The following is a 19779-nucleotide window of genomic DNA, read 5'->3' on the forward strand; positions in this document are numbered from 1 at the left end:
CATAAGATCCTTGCCAGTAGCAATGAGAATTTATACTTCCTCATTCCTTTCCAACAAGAGCCATTGTGTTAGACATAGGAGGATACAGAAGTGCAGAGATTAATAAGGTCCCCAAGACTACCCTTATGGAAGTTAAAAATGTACACATCACAAAATGTTTCAACAGGTACTGTAATCAAGAGTCTAGAGCTGCACTGTTCAATACGGTAGCCACTAGCCACATGTGGCTTTTGAGTACTTGAAGTATGGCTAACTGGAATTGAGATGTGGTATAAATATAAAATACACACCAAATTTCAAAGACTTCATTTAAGAAACATGTAAAATATCTCACCAAGAAATTGATGATTTATTTCCTCAATTACATATTGAAATGATAGTATTTTAAGATCTATTTGGTTAAAACATATTGTTAAATGACCTCACTTGTTTCATTTTTCTTATTTTTAAATGTACAAGGAAATTAACAGTGATATATATGGCTCAGATAATGTTTCTTTATTTTTTGATTTCAGAGAGCATGTGCAAGCGAGGGAGAGGGGGAGAGAGAGAGAGAGAGAGAGAGAGAGAGAGAGAGAGAGAGAATCCCAAGCTGGCTCCATGCTCAGCCCAGAGCTTGACACAGGGATTGATCCCACAACCCTGGAATCATGACCTGAGCCAAAATCAGGAGTCAGACACTCAACCCACTGAGCCAGTCAGGCACCTGGCTCAGATAATGTTTCTATCAGTCCTGTTCTAGAACCCTGAATAGGCTGTTAGAAAGGTGAGCTATCTGGGAATGAATTCCAGTTTCTGTCAGTGGTAGAGTTAAGCAGTAGAGAAAGGTCAGAGAACACCTTTACTAAAAATAGTTCTCTACTCTCATCTCCAGTCCCTTTCTATCCTGTTACCCTATTAGTGTTCTTTGTGGTACTAAGAACCATTTGAATTACCTTCTTTGTGTACTTGTTGGCTTGTTTTTCTTAACTAGGGTGCTATTTTGGGCTTCACTGTGACCCAGCACAGTGCCTGGCATGTAGTTGGTCTTCACTAATACTTGTTAAAGAGTGGAGAGAAAGACTGTGCCCTCTGTGAGTGGCTGGCTGACTCAGTGGAGAGGGGTGGCTTTCTTTTGTTTCTTCCCCTCCATCTGTGCCTGAGGCGCGGCATGTTGTTCCACAAGATCTGGCATGAGATCCAAACAGAACTTGCCCCTGGTGGAGGGGAAGGGTAATTGTCAGTTGCTCTTCATTCGTGTTCGAGGCCTCAGGAAGGCAGGACAGAGGAATGGACCCTGAGACAGGCTAGAGACCTTCCTGAGGCTCCCAGACTCCCTGGTAGTGTGATTCTGTGTAAGTTACAGTAAAGAAAAGGAAAACTCCTGAGATGTCATTTACGGTTGGGCTCTGGAAAGCATTTGGTATTCTGCCACTTCCTGGCTCCCTGACTGCTGGCAAACCACATTCCTCTGAGGCTTAGTTTCTTATCTGGTGATCCTGTTGGATTAATTCAATGAAGTGCATCAACAGTCTTCCACACAGAGTTCAATAAATAACATCTGCTGTTGTTAATTTCATGAGCATTAAATTACCATTTTGAAAGCACTTGGCACTTAGTAGGTGCTTGAGAAATGTTAGATTCCTAGCCAATAAAAATTATAAATTTCATAAGAAAACTTTACCAGCATCATTAAAGTAAAATAGTGTGATGTAATTTTTTCTGGAAGTCTCAACATGCCCGTAAATAACGCAGTTGATCTTAAAAGAAGCAAGCCTGGAGGTGGAAACAATAGGTTAGGACATTTGTGTGTGTTCCCAGCTTTTATTGCCACACCTTGGTCATGACCTCAGACCTGGAAGGTCTCGATAATCTATTTGGTTCATCAACACATTGATTGGGGAAATGGGAGCTGTAAATCCCACTTGCAGGAAAAGAAAGAGAAAAGGGGCAAAAATGAGGAAAAGTGTCATGTTAGGCTGTTCTAGATCCTCTTCAGATGCCACTTTTTGTCGTTTACACCACTTTGCCCTTCTTTTTTCATCCCCCCCTCCTTAGGGGATTTTTTTTTTAATGTATGCTTATTTTTGAGAGAGAGAAAGAGACAGAGTGTGAGTGTGAGAGGGGCAGAGAGAGAGAGGGAGACACAGAATCTGAAGCAGACTCCAAGCTCTGAGCTGTCTGCACAGAGCGTGACATAGCGGTCGAACCCACAAACTCCAAGATCGTGACCTGAGCTGGGAAGTCAGAGGCTTAACTGACTGAGCCACCAAGGTGCCTTCTCCCTAGGGGATTCTTTATGACAGAAGGCTGTCAAAAGATTTCCAAGGAATTGAAGGGGAAAAAATGCAGCTTTATTTTCACTAACCTCTAATGGAACTTCAGCATTTTCTTTAATTATGAACTGTGTGTTATTGGGTGTGATACTGTTCCCAATGGAAATCTTTATTTTTCTGTATTAATATAGATGTTGCAAGTATCTTGGAATATTATCTACATACATCACCACTTCACAGTCATAGTGGTTCTTAGACCCAATGCTAGATCTTATTATTAAATGAGTTAATGAAGTAGCACATATATTATGATGTCAAACAGTAAATCAAATGTTTTGTTAACCGTGTTGCAGAATAACTGGTTTCTGTTGGAAACCTGTGTTTCTTATGCACTCAGAAACATTATTTTGTCAATGGTCTTTAGGTTTTAAGAGTCTGCCCAGGAGATGTATTGCACAAAAATGATTAAGAACCCCTGTCTGGGTAAACGTTGCTGGGCAGGCCTCGAGAAAGTAGAGTTTCACTGAACTTCAGCCTTTTGATGCATCCTAATTCTAGGTGTTTAAAGCAGAGTTGGCTATTAATGTAACCCCATAGGTCCATTCATACCCAAATCTCTGAACAGTCTACTGTCTTGAATCCCCAGGTAATGAGCACATTACCAACAGTTCATATGTTTATAAGGATATTAGATGAAACCAGAGATTTGTGTCAATGCCATACCTTGAGCTGATTACAATTGGGGCTTTATGCAGTTACCTATGCCATGGAATAAATATTTTACAGATGAGATTATTAAGAGCTGTCATGTGCCTATTACAAAAGCGGAGAGTTAAAGGTTGGCACCCAGCTAGAGATGGTACAGCTTTTGGTGTGGTGTAGTTAAAAATACTTACAAGCAATGCAAATGATTGAAGACAGTAATACACAAAGTAGAATCTTCATTCCAAGTACACAATACGTATTGTTTGAAAGACCTTGCTTGTTAGCTGATCTTGAAGACGCTTACTCTTGGTCGAACTGGGAAAGGTAGATGTAGAGGGGAACTTGAGATTGGGAGGTGCTGTGAATGAAGTTCCTAGGAAAAGACAGGATCCATGTAACTGGGCTTGGTTGGGAGGAAGGCACGAACATGTCTTGGGGAGAGGTGACAGGAATGAGATGGGCCGATGAACATGTTGAAATTCATTTGTGAGATTTTTGACTTGCAGCAGGAAATGCTAAGGTTCATGAGAAGTGGAGCTACAGCTTGGAAATGCTGTGCCTGCAAATACCGACTGGAAAAAGTAGTGGGGAAGCAGATGAGGGGCATTTGTGTTGTGTAAATATGAATTTACACATTATGAAGTTTCCTGCTAGTTAGCTTGAATGTTGTAGGAAGAAAGAGACATTTTACTTGGGGAGATTGTCGACTAAATTTAGGTTTTTTGGACTAAATATAAGTTCTTTGGCCTGACTGATGACACAGGATATGTGCATCCTGAGAAAGGCCTCTGTACACCTACAGTGACACTTCTCAGCTTGCCCACACCCAGGCCCTGTTTTGCATGGTTGGTGTAAGTGTATTTTGTTTGGCAGTTGTTCAGAAGGGTTGCATATTTTTGAAAAGCTACTTCCTGAAAGACGCTGACTGTTTGGAAAGGGAAGAAAAATCCTAGCTGTTTTGGTGGTAACAGTTCCGAGGTATACCCACGTGAGCTGTGGTGGTAATGATTCCTGAAGCTTCTCCAAGTTCCCACGTGTGCTTGCTGTTGGTTGCCACAAGCTGGAATGGGAATGGAGCTGAGAATATGGGATTGTGTAGGAACTTCCAGGTGTCATCCAGATTTCACAGCAGAAGCAGATGACTCAGTCTGGGCCTTGAAACCCATGTGTTAAAGAAATGGGTCACATACCTTTACTAGACTCCTAATTGGTCAGTGGCAAAACTTAGGCACCAGAAAAATTAAAAAGTTGCTTGCATACAAAAATACATGGCCATACTGAGTGGAAAATTTCAGCCTCTCATTTCCAGTCTCCCTGATGAGATGGCTTTAGCTGTACTCTCACCTTCAATTCTGAGAATATTTCAAATGCATCTTGATGGTGTGGATGGGTTGATCATCTTTAAGATGTGGCAAAATCCCCATTTCTCTCCTAGTATACTACTAATGGGCACAATTTCTACGCATGGCTATAAAGTGAGCCTTTAACCATTCAAAAAAAAAATTCATAGGAATCTCACACTGAGAAGGGCCTAGTAGGCCAGGCACTTTATAGAGATGACTTTGTTTAATAATACCCTTAGTTGAACTCTCTAAACTGAACTGCCACCAAGTCTGTAAGCTGAGAGATTTACCTGCGTTTTGCAAAAGAGGAAACAAAGGCACTGAGCAGTACCATTAACCAGCCCAAGATCACATAGCTGATAAGCAGTGGAGCTGGGATTAGAATTCAGATGGTTTGACTCTTAGTGCCTGATAAACAGCTTGAAAACTAAGAAGGTGGTATTGTCCCATCTTACAGTTGTGAAAGCTGAGGCTTGGAGAGGTTATATATATATAGCTGGTGACCTTTAAAGTCAATACTGTCCAAAAGAAATGTAATGTGAATCACAAATCCAAGTCACATGTAATTTTACATTTTTAAATGTTACTTATTTTTGAAAGAGAGAGAGCAAGCAGGGGAGGGGCAGAGAGAGAGGAGAGAGAGCATCCCAAGCAGGCTCCACACTGTCAAAGCAGAGCCCGATGCGGGGTTTGATCTCATGAACCATGAGATCATGACCTGAGCTCACATAAAGAGTTAGGCGCTTAACCAACTGAGCCACCCAGGTGCCCCGAATTTACATTTTTTAAAAATGTTTATTTATTTTTGAGAGAGAGACAGAGACAGAGTGGGGAGGGGCAGAGGGAATGAGACACAGAATCCAAAGCAGGTTTTAGACTCTGAGCTGTCAGCACAGAGCCTGACGCGCAGTTCGAACCCACAAACTGTGAGATCATGACCTGAGCCGAAGTTGGACGCTTAACCGACTGAACCACCCAGGTGCCCCCCAGCCCCAATTTTACATTTTTAAACAGCTGCCTTAAAAAGGAAAAAGGAAACAGGTGAAATTACATGATTCTATCTAAACCCACATAACCAAAGAATTATTCACAAGTCATGTGACATTCTTTTGTTCCTAAGTCTTTGGAATTTGGTATGCTTCCTATACTTGAAACACATCTCCACATAGACCAGCCACATTTCAAGTGCTTAATACCAGCTTCTGTAGTGGATAGTGCTGCTCTAGAGAAGTGCTTCTCACTGATTGCTGCACACCAAGATCACAAGGGGGCCTAAAAACAGATCCCTGGGTCCCATCCTTAGGGGTTTTGATGTAATTGGTCTGGGGTATAGCCTGGCCTTCTGGATTTTTTAAGTTTGTTTGTTTATTTTAAGAGAGAGGGAGAGAGAGACTCCACAGCAGCCTCCTTGCTGTCAGCACAGAGCCCGACATGGGGGTTTGAACTCAAGAACTGTGAGATTATGACCTGAGCTGAAATCAAGAGTCAGTCGCTCAATCGGCTGAGCCACTCAGGTGCCCCTGGCCTTCTGGATTTTTAACAACTCCCTTCCACCAGCTGATTTTATTATGGAGCCAAGTTTGAGAACCTTCTCAAGGGTGATAACCAGACCAAGTGAGTCGAGAACTGTAGGCACTGTCCATTGGAGAAAGTTCTGTGAGTTTTCTAAACTGAGACCCATTCAAAACTACTGCTCTGGCAGCATGCTTTGCTAGGTGACATTAAAGAATGCCAGGCAATGCCCTAATTTATTAATTTCTCTCAATTTACTTTTCCCAACCTTTTGGCCAAGTCCCAGGATAATGTGAGAAAAGAAAAGGGATTTCTTTTTTCCCTTGATGTACTCACTGGTCTGGATACACACCAGTGCAAATAAATTAAGACATAAAGTTCCTTTATTTTAATTGAAGTCAGACATGTTGGTGTCGGCCTGGAACCTCTGAACTGTGGAGCAGAGGAAGTTAGGGTTTGCAAGCTGCAGGTCATTGCCAGAATGAAAAATGTCTGGTGGGGAACCTGTGGGAAGTGCTGGGTGAGGAAAGCAGGCAATTGTGGCTCCTGCTGAGGTCTGAAGGCTGCACGGCCCACGGTGTGGCAGGACGTGTATGGAACTGCTCTTGCCAGAGGCCTCGTGTCTGCCTGCGCGCTCGGCCAAACCCGAGATGTGCGTGTGACACCCAATACTGAGGAATTAAAATGCCTCAACTCGCTCAGGGCTTCACTTGTCCTTCAAATGCATTTGGAGTCTTTTGGAAAAATTTTTTATATTGCCCTTTTTTATTTAAATCCACACAATCCTAAATTTCTGGACATCTTTATTATTTTTCATGATGAAAAATGCTGGGTCTGGGGCACCGGGGTGGCTCAATTGGTTAAGCATCTGGCTCCTGATTTTGGCTCAAGTCATGATCTCATTGTTCATGAGTTCGAGCCCCACATCAGGCTCTGTGCTGACAGAGGGGAGCCTCTGTCTCCCCTCTCTTTCTGCCCCTCCCTGCTTCTCGCTCTCTCCCAAAAATAAGTAAGTGTTTAAATAGAAAAAAAAAATTCTGGGTATTCTGTAGTGGTAATGCTATAGTTATATGCAATTTTCTTACATTTATTTGACTTAAAATTTAGCAAGACAGCATACAAACACTGCTGAGGCTTACATAGCCTTAACTAAATTAATATCATATTTCAGTAAATAAAAATACTTTCAATTGTAAGATGCATCATTGCTTCATGCCAGTAAAGACTAAGCCATCACACAATGCCTCCTTTTCACCTGAAATTTTTACTTGCTTGAAAGAGTTCTTTTAGACATTAATTTTTATCATATTACTCTTTTGCGTTAATTAAAAAGAAAAATGCAGGCAGAAGAGACTGGTTAGAGTAGTGCTAAAACTTCTTCACAGTCCTTTTGATTTCAAGTCATCAGTGCTTTGTTTTCTCACAAAACATTGTCTTCTTTCCATTAATAGCAGCAGTGATTCAGCGTTTCTGAAAAAAGTGCTCCCCAATTGTCTCAGCTGTTTTCCTCCAAGATTGCCTATTGGGATACGCAGTCAGTTTTTATTTCATGCCCGAATCATATGGAAATCTTTCTGAAGGCTTTTTAAGTGGCAGTTTACCGGCCATGCAACCAATTCATTTGAGATACCTACCTACCCTAAGAGCTCCAAGATCAAGTTCCCACACGGCCGGGCGATGGCAACTACATCATGACTGTGCTTAGCTGACAGTTGTAAGATGGATTCCCATTTCAGACATGTTAAGATGTGAAAAAAGTGTGCTTCTGAGAACTGGTGAAATATGGCATATAAATTATATTTCCGATAATCCAGGCTCCCCAACCGCTTGTCACGTCCACCTTGTTTATGTACTTTCAACAATATTCAGTGAGGAGCATCTGGGTAGCTCAGTCAGTCAGGTGCCTGACTTCGGCTCAGGTCATGATCTCGTGGTCTGTGGGGTTGGGGCCCTGCATCGGGCTCTGTGCTGACAGCTCAGAGCCTGGAGTCTGCTTCCGATTCTATTTACCTCTCTCTCTGCCTCTCCCCTGCTCATGCTCTCTCTGTCTCTCTCTGTCTCTCGCTCTCTCCTTCTGTCTCTCTCAAAAATAAACACTAAAAAAGGTTTAAAAACAATTAACAATACTCAGTGACATTGGCATGCTGTTCCCTCATCTGCACTCTTCGGTCTTCATGTACACCACTTCCTTCTTCCCCTCTCGTGTGCAGCTACAAAGCTGGACTTTAACACTATTCTTCCCAGCCTTTAATGTGTACATAAATCACCTGGGAATTTTTTTAAAAAGTGAAGATTCTGATTTCGTAGGTCTGAGAAGGGACCCAAGAGTTTGCATTTCTGAGAAGTTCTCAGGTGTTGGCCACACTGTGGGTCTAGGGACCACGTGTTGAGTAGCCAGGCTTTACTGTGTATAAGGACACAGCATGCGACTGAAGAAATTCAGTACATCTCCAGAGTGCATGGGTGGTTTTGTTTTTCCTCCATTCATACTATCATTTTGATGAAAACCTATATAGTACAAATGTCATCATATTGGGTAAATACAAAGATTTGTTGTACATACAGGATGTTTGTATGTACTGTTTTATGATTCAAGGAGAGCAATTTCTTTCCCTTAGTTTGTTTTCTGAAACATATGTTCATTTTGTTTTCCCTTGCCTTCCTCCTCAAAAAACTTGGGCAACTTGAATTTATTAGGAAATCTGCATGTAATTGTAGATTAATAACCTAACCATTAATATCACATTAGTTCATTGTGATTAATAGCATCTCTGTGAATGCTTAATGAATTAGTAATGATGGACTATTTGCTTTAAAGTGTCAAGGGAACATTCCATGTAAAAAGGCACTACCCATAACAGGAAAATTAATTATATGCTGGTTGGAGAATAGCTTGTCACAAATAAGAAATGTTTGTTTGGAAAGGCTTACTGGTGTTCATATTTATACAGTGAGAGGTATTTTTAAAACATGTATGGACCTTTTAATTTAGAAAACTAGAAGGGGATTTGATTTTCATCAGTAGTTTAGATGGGTGTGGGCACTGATATTTCTGAGAGAAACCCACACGGATGTGTGCCAGTATGCTCTCAAGTTTGCTTCCTATGGTGGTCACTTAGATGAAGTTCCAAATGGAACCACTTCTACCTGCTGTCTATTCTGAATTCGTAAGTTCACTTCCCCAAGGCCCAAACTGTTCTTGTTACTAATTTTATTCTGTTAGCCTATCATTTGTTTTCTCTTTGGTTCCTCACTCTAATTTGGTGCTGTTGGCCATCATTGTTTATTTCGGTCTTTGCCCTACATCCAAGGAAGCGAAGGTCAGGGAAATTATGTGACTTGCCCAAACCAATCCAGCCATATAATTTGTCCCCCACAGATTATGGGTCTAACATTTCAAATGTCTCCAATTTTAACCCAGGCGGAAAGAGCTGCATGAGCAGAGGCTTTGTCCAGCTGGTGCCTTTGAGGAAACCCAAGAAGCCCAGTGTGATTGGAGTTCAGAGCTGGAAGGGAAAAAGGGACAAAAGACAGGACTGGAGAGAAAGGAGAGGCCAGAGCATGTGGGCCTCTTAGCCTGTGTAAAGATTTTCCCCTCTGTCGTCGGGCCCGGGGAGCCATTTGTAAATGTCATGTTGACGGGTGTGATGGGTTTTGCCAGAGCACACTGGTTGCATGTGGAGAATGATACTGGAGGAAGGAGTCGATGTATGGAGACCAGTTCAGAAGGCCCCATCATGCTGTCCTCTTGTCTAGCTTGGGATCCAGGTGAAGGTAGAGATGTCTTCCTTGTTACAGAAAACTCCAAGCATCATTGGGGATTATTTTCTCTGTGTTCTCCTCACGTCAGCGTGAAGGGTCCTTGTCTCTTCTCTGTAGCCCCTGGTTTCTTTGAACTTGCAAATGTACTTTGCCAAGCACCTCCAGTCCCCCGGCAGAATCTGCTGCAGAAGCCACGCGGCAGCAGCTGGTGGGCGTGGAAGTTTTCTGTCTTCCTGCCAGCCCTTCTGCCCCTTTGTCTTGTGCCCAAGGTGCTGTTGTTTCCCTTCTTTGGGACAGAGCGGGGAAGAGAGCCTGGTTCCTAATCCCTCACTGTTAGAAATGCCATCTAAGGAGGATGGTTTTTCCTGACCACACACTGGAGTTTGAATGGCCAGGAATAGAGCCTCTGCTACTCTTACCTCCTCATGGAAGGTGGGAGTGAAGACAGGGCTTGGTTGGGAAGTGGCTTTTGAAAGCTATGTTTACAGTGTTTTTGATGCCACTTTCACAGATGAGGGAGGAGTTGTGAAGTCTGGGGCTCAGATTTTTCGGGATTTAAGGGACGCGGTATTTATCCCACTCTTTTTTGCCGTAGGGTGTGGTATAAGTGAGAGTTAAAAATAGATGTCCTGTATTTTTTTCACTTTGGAAGTTTTCCTGGCATCGTGTAGTTTTTTTTTCTTTTTCTCTTGAACCAGTGAATCAACCCTCACCTCAAACCCCTGTTGCATTTCACCTTTTAGAAAGGAACTTTTAAAGCTGGACTTTGCAGAACTGAGAAACTAAGTTGGACCTAAATGGGCCAATACGAGGAGAGTGTCTCTGGAACAAAACAGAGTAGTACTGTCCTTGAAGAATGTTGACGCTTAATTAAGATGGAGTTGTGGAGTGAGGGAATCAGCAGTGACTTTGGGTGGGATGGGGAATGGAGGAGGAGGGCCTGTGGGCTGGTGATGTTTTCTGGGATCACAGACATTAAGAAGGACTGGTGATAATTGTCAACTGTACCTCAGTAAAGTTGGGGTAAGTAAAGGAGGGCTGGTAAGCGCTATTGCTTTTTAAAGCGTGTTCCCTCAACCTGTAACATGGGCATAACCTGAAAATTTGTTAGAAATGCAAATTTTTGGGCCATACCCCAGACCTACTATATTAGTCTGGGGGAAGACCCAGCACTTGGTGTTTTAATAAGCCCTTCCAGTGATTCTGATGCAGGTTCAAGTTTGGACACTACTGGTTTAGACTAGGGCATAATGTGAAGTCACACCTTAGGGACCACCTAATTTTGTCCTGCCCTAACCTCACCAGGCCTCCCACCCCTGGGTAGGTACCTCAGGAGTGCGTCTCCTTGCTCACAGATGTGGTCACAGGGCAAAGTGGGTAGATGGCTCAGCCCAGAGTCAGTCCACCACTGCAAAAACATGTCTTGATGTAACCGGGGAAGGCCTTTCTTCCGGTCAAGGTCAAGAGATCTGTTCATTCTATGAGGGCATTGCTGCCTCTGGATTACACGCTTGGAGGCCTTGTTCTCACACACAAAAGCAACGTGTGGAGTTTTACTGGGCACCTGATGGTTGAGTGAGCAGGAGTTAAAGACCTAAGCCCAGATCAAAGCTCTAACCTTTCCTGCCTGAGTTTTCTTGGACAGGTTCTTAGGGTCTTGTTACAAGCAGAATGGGATCAGTGATACATGCTTCTGAGGGTTGGTGGGAGATTAATTGAGGTTGTATACAATACACCTAGCACAGAGCTGGTGCTTAATAAATGAATGCTGTCACCACTGGGTCCTTGGATGTCTCAGGACTGCTCGGGAAGGACCCCTGGAGGGGTTATATAACCATACATGGCCTTTTCCTTCTAATGTTAAGATGGTAGAAATAGGTAGGACAAAATATATAATTAGGGTTTTTACTATGGGAAAAAAAACTGAAGATGGATTTTAGTGACTTTAAATTCACATAGGCCTTACATTGAATTATCTGCTAAGGTACAAAAGATCTAAATAGGAAAGCTATTTTTATGAGTTAAAATATCATATTGGCAGATACATTGTAATTCTGTGCTGTCAAAGAGTAATGTTAAAATTTATTTTAAATTATCTTGAAGTACAACCCTGCTAAGTGTACTCCTCATAAATTCACTTACAAGTGAACATAATAAAAGAGTTACCTTCTATTAGACTTTTGTAATGTCTGAATTGATTTCATTATGGGCAAAGAGGTCTTTTGTATTAAATGGGGAGTATTTTTATGTTGTTTGGTAAGCCCTGATTTAGATGGATGAGTTTAGAGGGTTTTAGTGCCCCTCAAATAATCCCTGCCTCTTCTTCTTAAGCTGACACCAGCCAACAATTATAATTTATAAGATGATCATAAAAAATGAACAGAGAAAAGGATTCTGACAGCTTCTCTCCCTATGTTTAGATGGGAGTTTCCCCGAAGAATGAGAAATATCAGTTCTTACTGTCTTTTCATTGTGTCAGAAAGACTCAGGTAATCCCATGCTTGACTGGCTGTGGGTGGAGGAACTGCCAGGTAGAGTGTCGCACTGCTCGTGTGCAAACATGAGGGTTATGGGATCCACAGACCATGACTTCGTCAACTTGAATTTTATTTTTTAACGAGAGTAACAATGGGCTTTGCAAGTCGATTTAGACTCTCCAAGTCCACCTGCATAAGAGCTGAATGCCCATGCAGTGTGGGTTAGAAAAATGAAATTTCTCAGTACGGTCAATAAACTGAGGAGCCTGGAAGCCAAATTGAAGTCTGTAGCCTGGAAAATCAACAGGGACTAAAAATAGTAAGATTAGAGGTGACATTCAACTATGGACCATCCTAAGGTGGTTTTTAAGTACCACCAAACGGGAAACCAGGCCATGATATGATAGGTTTAAAAATACATACGTTTCTAAAGAGCATTCTGGTTGTTACCTAGGTGTGGAAGGGCATACCTTTCCTTAAGTGTGGATTTGACCTTTCAAAGTTTTGACTTTTCCTATTTTTTCTTTAACTAGAATTAAGAGGATACTCCCCCTGATTTCTAAGGGAGAAATGTTGGCGTAATCAATCATGAGGTTGAGAATTCACATGGATGGCATGTAACATGAAGATTGAGAATGCAGTTACTGTTTGCTTTTAAGCAAATCAGGCAGACAGCTTTGCTCTCTTAGCAAGTAGCTAGACACATAGACGGATTGCAGGGTTGGGAGAAAGAACACAAAGGAGCATGTTTTGACAGAGTTCCGGTGCTCTTGAGCCATCTCATTCAAACGGCATCAACTCAGCACTGAGGTTCTTGGTAGGTATTTGCTCATAGGCCTAAAACTTTGTGCATATGGAATTTTTGAAAATGATATTAGGTGAAAGGTCCTAAATATTGCAGAAACTTCAAATGACTGGCCTGGGCTGCATGCGACTGTTTTGAGCTCTTGACTTACCAGGTCTTCAGGAGTCTTGTCCTTTGTGAAGAATTCTCTTTCCCAGTTCCAGAGCCCTCAATAAAGGCCTTGTCTCAGCAGGAGAAGTGAGTTGAATGAGCAGAATTGGTCGTTCTGTGTCGACTTGTTAGCTTAAAGGAAGTTGAATGCCAACCAAGTATTTTCCCCCAGATGGAAGACCAGGGAAGTGGAAATGTATGATTAAGCTGAGACCATTGGTATGATGAAACTTAGGCACCCTAAAAACTCGTGTTCATGAAAACCGATGAATGAAATCTTGGATTGCATTGTATGGTACAGACGCTGGGATGTGAGAAAAGGAGATTATAGATGTTCGTGTAATCAGGACATTGCTGATTATACCCAGCAATAGTAAATAAAGTCCAACTTCTCACAGTTCCTTTTCTGTTGGATGAACAACTCTCAGACTTAATTAACCTTTTTGGAAATTCAACTTTGCAAATGTGGACTGAGCACCAACCATGCCAAGCAGTAGGTCCTGGGTGCTCCAGGATGAATGTGACACAGTCCCTGCCCCACAGAGACTACTCAATTTAATGGAGAATAGCCACTGTTAATGCTAATTTTATGCACTGAAATTACTTCGTATGTGACAATACTTGGGGCCCTATGACCAAAAATAGCTTCCTCATTAAAATTCTCCCTTTAGTTGTCCCCTGTGAAGCCAGGCTTGTGTTACAAAGGCATGCCTGTTCACACCGTGGGCAGAAACCAGTGCTACGTGGACTGTAGATCTAAACATGAAACAATAAGGATTCTTAAAAAGGCATAGAATATTGTCATGATCTTGGGGCAGGCAAAGGTTTCTTAAGTGAGACACAAAATACACTAACCGTACACAGAAAAAATAGGGAACTTGGACTGTATTAAAAGAAAGGATTTTCCTTCATTACATGATGCCATTAAGAAAATGAAGACTGATTGGAGCGCTTGGGTGGCTCAGTTGGTTGAGCGTCCGACTCTTGATTTCAGCTCCCGTCATGATCCCAGAGTCATGGGATCGAGCCCTGTGTTGGGGTCTGCACTGAACGTGGAGCCTGCTTGTGATGCTATCTCTCTCTGCCCCTCTCCCCTACTTGCTCTCTCTCTCTCTCTCTCTCAACTAAAAAATAAAAATAAAGAAAAACAAAGCTAATTGGGAGATTTTTCAATACAAATATTCAACAAAGGACTTGGTGTAGAATATATGAAGAAATTCTACAAATCAGTAAAAGATAGATTACCCAATAAAAGCAGGGACATAGACTTGAGTAAGCACTTCCCCAAAGAGGATATTTGTTGTCTTGATCAGAAGTAGTGACTGGAAGGGAGCCCAAGGGACTTCTGGCGCTCTGGTTGTTACATTGGTTAGAAGGGTATGTTTACTGTGTGAAAATCCTTCAAATTATGATCAATGTAGTTTTCTTGTATGTATGTTATAGTTTCATTAGAAATGTATATATCAGAAAAATGCCTTGTTGTTTAAGAGGAATGTGAGCAAAATATTTTTATGGGTTAACACTGACTGTGGAATATCCCTCATCATGGAGCATTGCCTCTACTGTGGAAGCAAAGCAAGCATGGAATGTGGGGCTCTGCGAGGTGGCTAGGGCTGCTACAGTTTGTAAAACAGTCCTGCACATGGAGTGGCAGTGTCTTGCATTATAGCATGTGGCCTTTGGCTACCATTATCCTAAGAAGGGAGGAGGAAAAAACATTTATGGAAAAGCACAAGAAACAAGCTTTATTACAGTTTTGTAAATGGCTGACTTGGCCTGTAATCTTGTTTAAGCCACCATTGGTTGATCACGTAGGTGTCTGCCCTTTGATATTGGGAGTTTCTTTGCATTAAAATGTTTGATCTTCACCACACTCCTGGGAGGTAGGCACTATTATCTTTCAAATTTGCAGTTGAAGAAACTGAGGCTTAGATTAAATAACTTGCCCGGTTCCAGCTAGAAAGAAGCAGCAAGCTGAAACCAGAAACCACTTTGATGTGATTTGAAAGCCCACCCACTTGACATGTCTATTTGTCTTTTTTTGAAAAAAACAATTTTACTTGATTAAGATTAGTGAGAGGAAAAGATACGTAATGTGTGTTATGTTCAAATTTGATCAGAAGCGCTTTGAAACCAGCTTTAAAGTCTGAGGTGTGTTGCACTGTAGGTTTTTATGAACTGGAGTTTCACTTTTCTGTCATCACATGGTTAAGGATGCACGCAAGGGGGTGAGGATTGAGAAATCATTTGAGAAACAACTTCAATTATGATGGAATGCCCTTGTATGGGTGACCCATGAGTCCTTCTCAGTGCTTTAGGGACATTTTAATAACCTGAGTAAGTGCCATTGGTAGGCAGGCTTTGTTTTCTGCTCATTAATGACTCTCCAGGCTAGACTTTATTCCTCTTACCACTAATTCAAATACAGAGATACATAAAATGAATGCTGCCAACTGATTGCCATGCTATTGTCTTAATATCATTGCTCTCCTGCCTGCTTGGGCGTGAGGTGGAAAGGAGAAGGGAAGGTGTGTGACAGGTAACCCGTGATAGCTACATGTGTTTTAAAAGCCACATTCTGGGGGCGCCTGGGTGGCTCAGTCAGTTCAGTGGCCGACTCTTGATTTCAGCTTAGGCATGATCTCACGGTTGTGAGATCAAACCCTGCATTGGGCTCTGCATGGACAGTGTGGAGCCTGCTTGGGATTCTCTCTCTCTGCCCCTCATGCACACGCATGCTTGTTCACTCTTAAAGTAAATAAACTTAAAAAGTATTTAAAAGCCATATTCCGGTACAGAAATCAGAATTTTAACACGTACAGGCATACCTCACTTTATAACAGTTCCTTTGTTGGGCTGGGCAGAGCTTGCGTTTTTAAAAAACTTGCAGGGTTGCCACAAACCTTCATCAAGCAAGTCTCTTTGGTGCCATTTTTCCAACAGCATTTGCTTCCTTTGAGTCTTTGCATCACATTTTGGTAATTCTTGAAATATTTCAAACCTATTCATTACTCTTAGATTTGTTATGGTGATCTGTGACCAATGAGCTTTGATGTTATCATTGTAATTGTTTGGGGGCATCACAAACCATATAAGATGGCAAACTTAATTGATAAATGTCATATGTGTTCTGGTTGCTCCACTAATTGGCTGTCCGCCCATCTTGTCCCGTCTCCTCAGGCCTCCTTATTCCAGGACAAGCAGTATTGAAATAAGGCCAATTAATAACTCTACAGTGGCCTGTTAAGTGTTCAAATGAAAGGAAAGAATCCATGTCTCTCACTTTCAATCAAAAGCTAGAAATGATTAAACTTAGTGAGGAAGGTGTGTTGAAAGCTAGGCCTCTTGCACCAAACAGGTAGCCAAGTTGTGAATGCAGAGGATACATTCCTGAAGGAAATGATAAGTGTTCCTCCAGTGAACACACAAATGATAAGAAGGCCAAACAGCCTTATTACTGATATGGAGAAAGTTTGATAGAAAATCAAACCAGCCACAATGTAGGCACCCTAAGCCAAAGCCTAATGCAGAGTGAGGACCTAACTCCCTTCAATTCTATGAAGACTGAGAGGCGAGGAAGCTGCTGGAGAAAAGTTGGAAACTAGCAGAGGTTGGTTCATGAGATTTGAGGAAAGAACCTATAAAACATTGTTCCGTAAAACAAGGTGAAGCTGCGTTATCCAGATATCCAAGTTATCCAGAAGATGTACCTAAGATAATTCATGAAGATGACTGCACTAAACACATTTTCAATGTAGATGGAATAGCCTTATTTGGAAGAAGATGCCATCCTGGGCTTGCATAGCTAGAGAGGAGAAGTCAATACCTGGCTTCGAAGCTTCAAAGGATAGGCTGTGACTCTCTTCTTAGGGGCTAATGTAGCTGGTGACTAAATAGAAGCCATTGCTCATTTGCCGTTCTGAAAATCCTAAGGCCCTTAAGGATTATGCTAAATCTACTCTGCCTGTGCTCTCTAAATAGAACAGCAAAGCCTAGATGACAGCACATCTGTTCACAACATAGCTTAGTGAGTATTTTAAACCCACTGTTGAGACCTATAGCTTAGAAAAAAATATGACTGCTCATTGACAGTGTACCTGTTTACCCAAGAACTCTGATGGAGATATACAGTGAGATTAGTGTTGTTTTCATGTCTCCTAACACGACATCCACTCTGCAGCCCATGGATCAAGGAGTCATTGTGACTTTTAAGTCTTATCATTTAAGAAGTAAGTTTCATAAGGCTATAGCCGCCGTAGAAAGTGATCCCTGTGATGGATCTGGGAACAGTAAATAGAAAACCTCCTGGAAAGGATTCACGATTCTAGATGACATTAAGAACATTCATGATTGATGGGAAGAGGTCAAAATGTCGACATTCACAGGAGTCTGAAAAGAAGCTGATTCCAACCATCATGGGTGACTTTGAAGGGATTCAAGATTTCAGGGGAGGAAGTAATTTCTAATGTGGTGGAAATCAAGTAGAAGAGAAAGTGGAGCCTGAAGGTGTGACTGAATTGCTGCCATCTCATGATCAAACTTGAATAGATGGGGAGTTCTTTCTTATGAATGAACAGAGAAAGTGGTTTCTTGTGATGGAATCTATTCCTGGCAAAGACACCGTGAAGATCATTGAAATGACAACCAAGGATTTAGAATATTACATTAACTTAGTTGATGGAGCAGCAGCAGGATTTGAGAGGATTGACTCTAGTTTTGGAAGAAGTTCTGCTGTGGATAAAATGCCATCAAACAGCATCATATGCCTCAGAGAAATCATTCCTGAAAGGAAGTGTCAATCTAGGTGGCATACTTAATTGTTGTCTTATTTTAAGAAATTACCACAGCCACCCTAGCCTTCAGCAGCCACCACCCTGATCTGTCAGCAGCCCTCAACATGGAGGCAGGGGCCTCCACCAGCAAAAAAATTATAACGTGTTAAAAGCTCACATGATGGTTAGCATTTTGTAGCAAGCAAGTATTTTTAATTAAGGTATTACATTCTTTTTAAAAGACATAATGCTATTGTTGAAGTGCCTGGGTGGCTTAGTTGGTTGAGTGTCTGACTCTTGATTTTGGCTCAGGTCAGGATCCCAGAGTCATGGGATTGAGCCCCGCATTGGCTCTGTGCTGATGGTGGAGACTGCTTAAGATTCTCTCTCTCCCTTCCCCTGTCTTCCCTCCCTTCTCTCCCCTGGCCTCTCTCGCCTGCTGACGTTCTCTCTCTCTCTCCAAAAAAAACCGTAATGCTATTGCACACTTAATAGACTACAGTATAGTATAAACATAACTTTTATATGCACTGGGAAGCCAAAAAATTAATTCGACTTGCTTTATTGCAATATTCAGTTTATTGCAGTAGTCTGCGACTGAACCCACAGTATCTCTGGGATATGCCTGAACATATTATTGATATTTGTGCCTAGTTAGGGTTTTGGGAATGCCCTACTTAGTGTTACATGTCCTCTTTCTCCCTTCTTGTGATACACAGACTGCCTTGGGTGCACACTCAGGCATATGTTTAATACTTTGAATTCTTTTGCTCCCATGGCTTGTTTTTGGTCCTAAGGGCATTCTTGTTTGCGATCTGTGGAGTGTTTATAGCATCGGAATAACATCATGTCCTTAAATGGAATTTGGATTAGTTACTTTCAAATGTGTCTCCCTAACAGTCCAATGACTGTGGAAGTAATACAATGGAAAGGCACATGATCTGATTTGAATAGAAAGATATGTGGATATGGTTTTACAGCGTTATGTTTATTAAAAAAACAAATCTCTCTGGGGCGCCTGGGTGGCGCAGTCGGTTAAGCGTCCGACTTCAGCCAGGTCACGATCTCGCGGTCCGTGAGTTTGAGCCCCGCGTCAGGCTCTGGGCTGATGGCTCAGAGCCTGGAGCCTGTTTCCGATTCTGTGTCTCCCTCTCTCTCTGCCCCTCCCCCGTTCATGCTCTGTCTCTCTCTGTCCCAAAAATAAATAAACGTTGAAAAAAAAAATTTAAAAAAAAAAAAAAAAAAAAAAAAACAACAAATCTCTCTTCTTTATCCTTGGGGCTAGGTATCCTGCTTTATTGCTATGATAACACACAAGAAAGAAACATGACACAAGTTGAAATAATTGAAAATGCCCACATCCAACTCAATGTATTTTATTTGAATCCATGTAATTAATGTGGACTTGTTTGACGTACAGGTGCTCATAAAAAACTGGACAGGAGCTCTGGATTGCATTTTTTTCCCCATAAAGGTAGAACTTCTTTTTTTATTGTTTAATTATCTTTGAGAGAGAGCACGTGAACATGTAGGGGAGGAGCAGAGAGAGAGAGAGAGAGAGAGAGAGAGGGAGACACTGAATCCCAAGCAGGCTCTAGGCTCTGAGCTGTGAGCACAGAGCCCGATGTGGGGCTCGAACCTACAAACCATCAAATCACAACCTGAGCTGAAGTCAGACACTCAACCGACTGAGCCACCCAGGTGCCCTCAGAAAGGTAGAACTTCTAGTTTAGAAGTAAAGATTCCTCTTCAGGTAATACGTAATTATTTGTTAATTTGATGAGCACTCTACATTGTGTCTTGAAGCTATTCAGAGTACTTTGGGAGCATCTGTTGTGCCATCATTTGGAGGCTGCTAAGATGTTTCAGAAATAAACTCCAAATGCCTTGACAACGGCAGTTTGATGCTTGATGTAGGCAGTAACACGCTGCTGCATGGGGATTCTTCGTCTTGGCTTCATGTAGGAAAATTAATACTCTCAAGTGCATCCAAGGTGT

The 19779-nt window shown here is 41.9% G+C and overlaps 1 protein-coding gene across 2 annotated transcripts in view; it reads left to right on the forward strand.

Annotated features, from left to right (window-relative positions):
• PHEX (phosphate regulating endopeptidase homolog X-linked) overlaps positions 1–19779 on the forward strand; it is a 226497-nt gene that overhangs the window by 28135 nt on the left and 178583 nt on the right. The gene's annotated exons all lie outside the window — the stretch shown is intronic.

The sequence above is a fragment of the Leopardus geoffroyi genome, chromosome X (genome assembly GCF_018350155.1).
Source record: "Leopardus geoffroyi isolate Oge1 chromosome X, O.geoffroyi_Oge1_pat1.0, whole genome shotgun sequence".
Taxonomy (NCBI): domain Eukaryota; kingdom Metazoa; phylum Chordata; class Mammalia; order Carnivora; family Felidae; genus Leopardus; species Leopardus geoffroyi.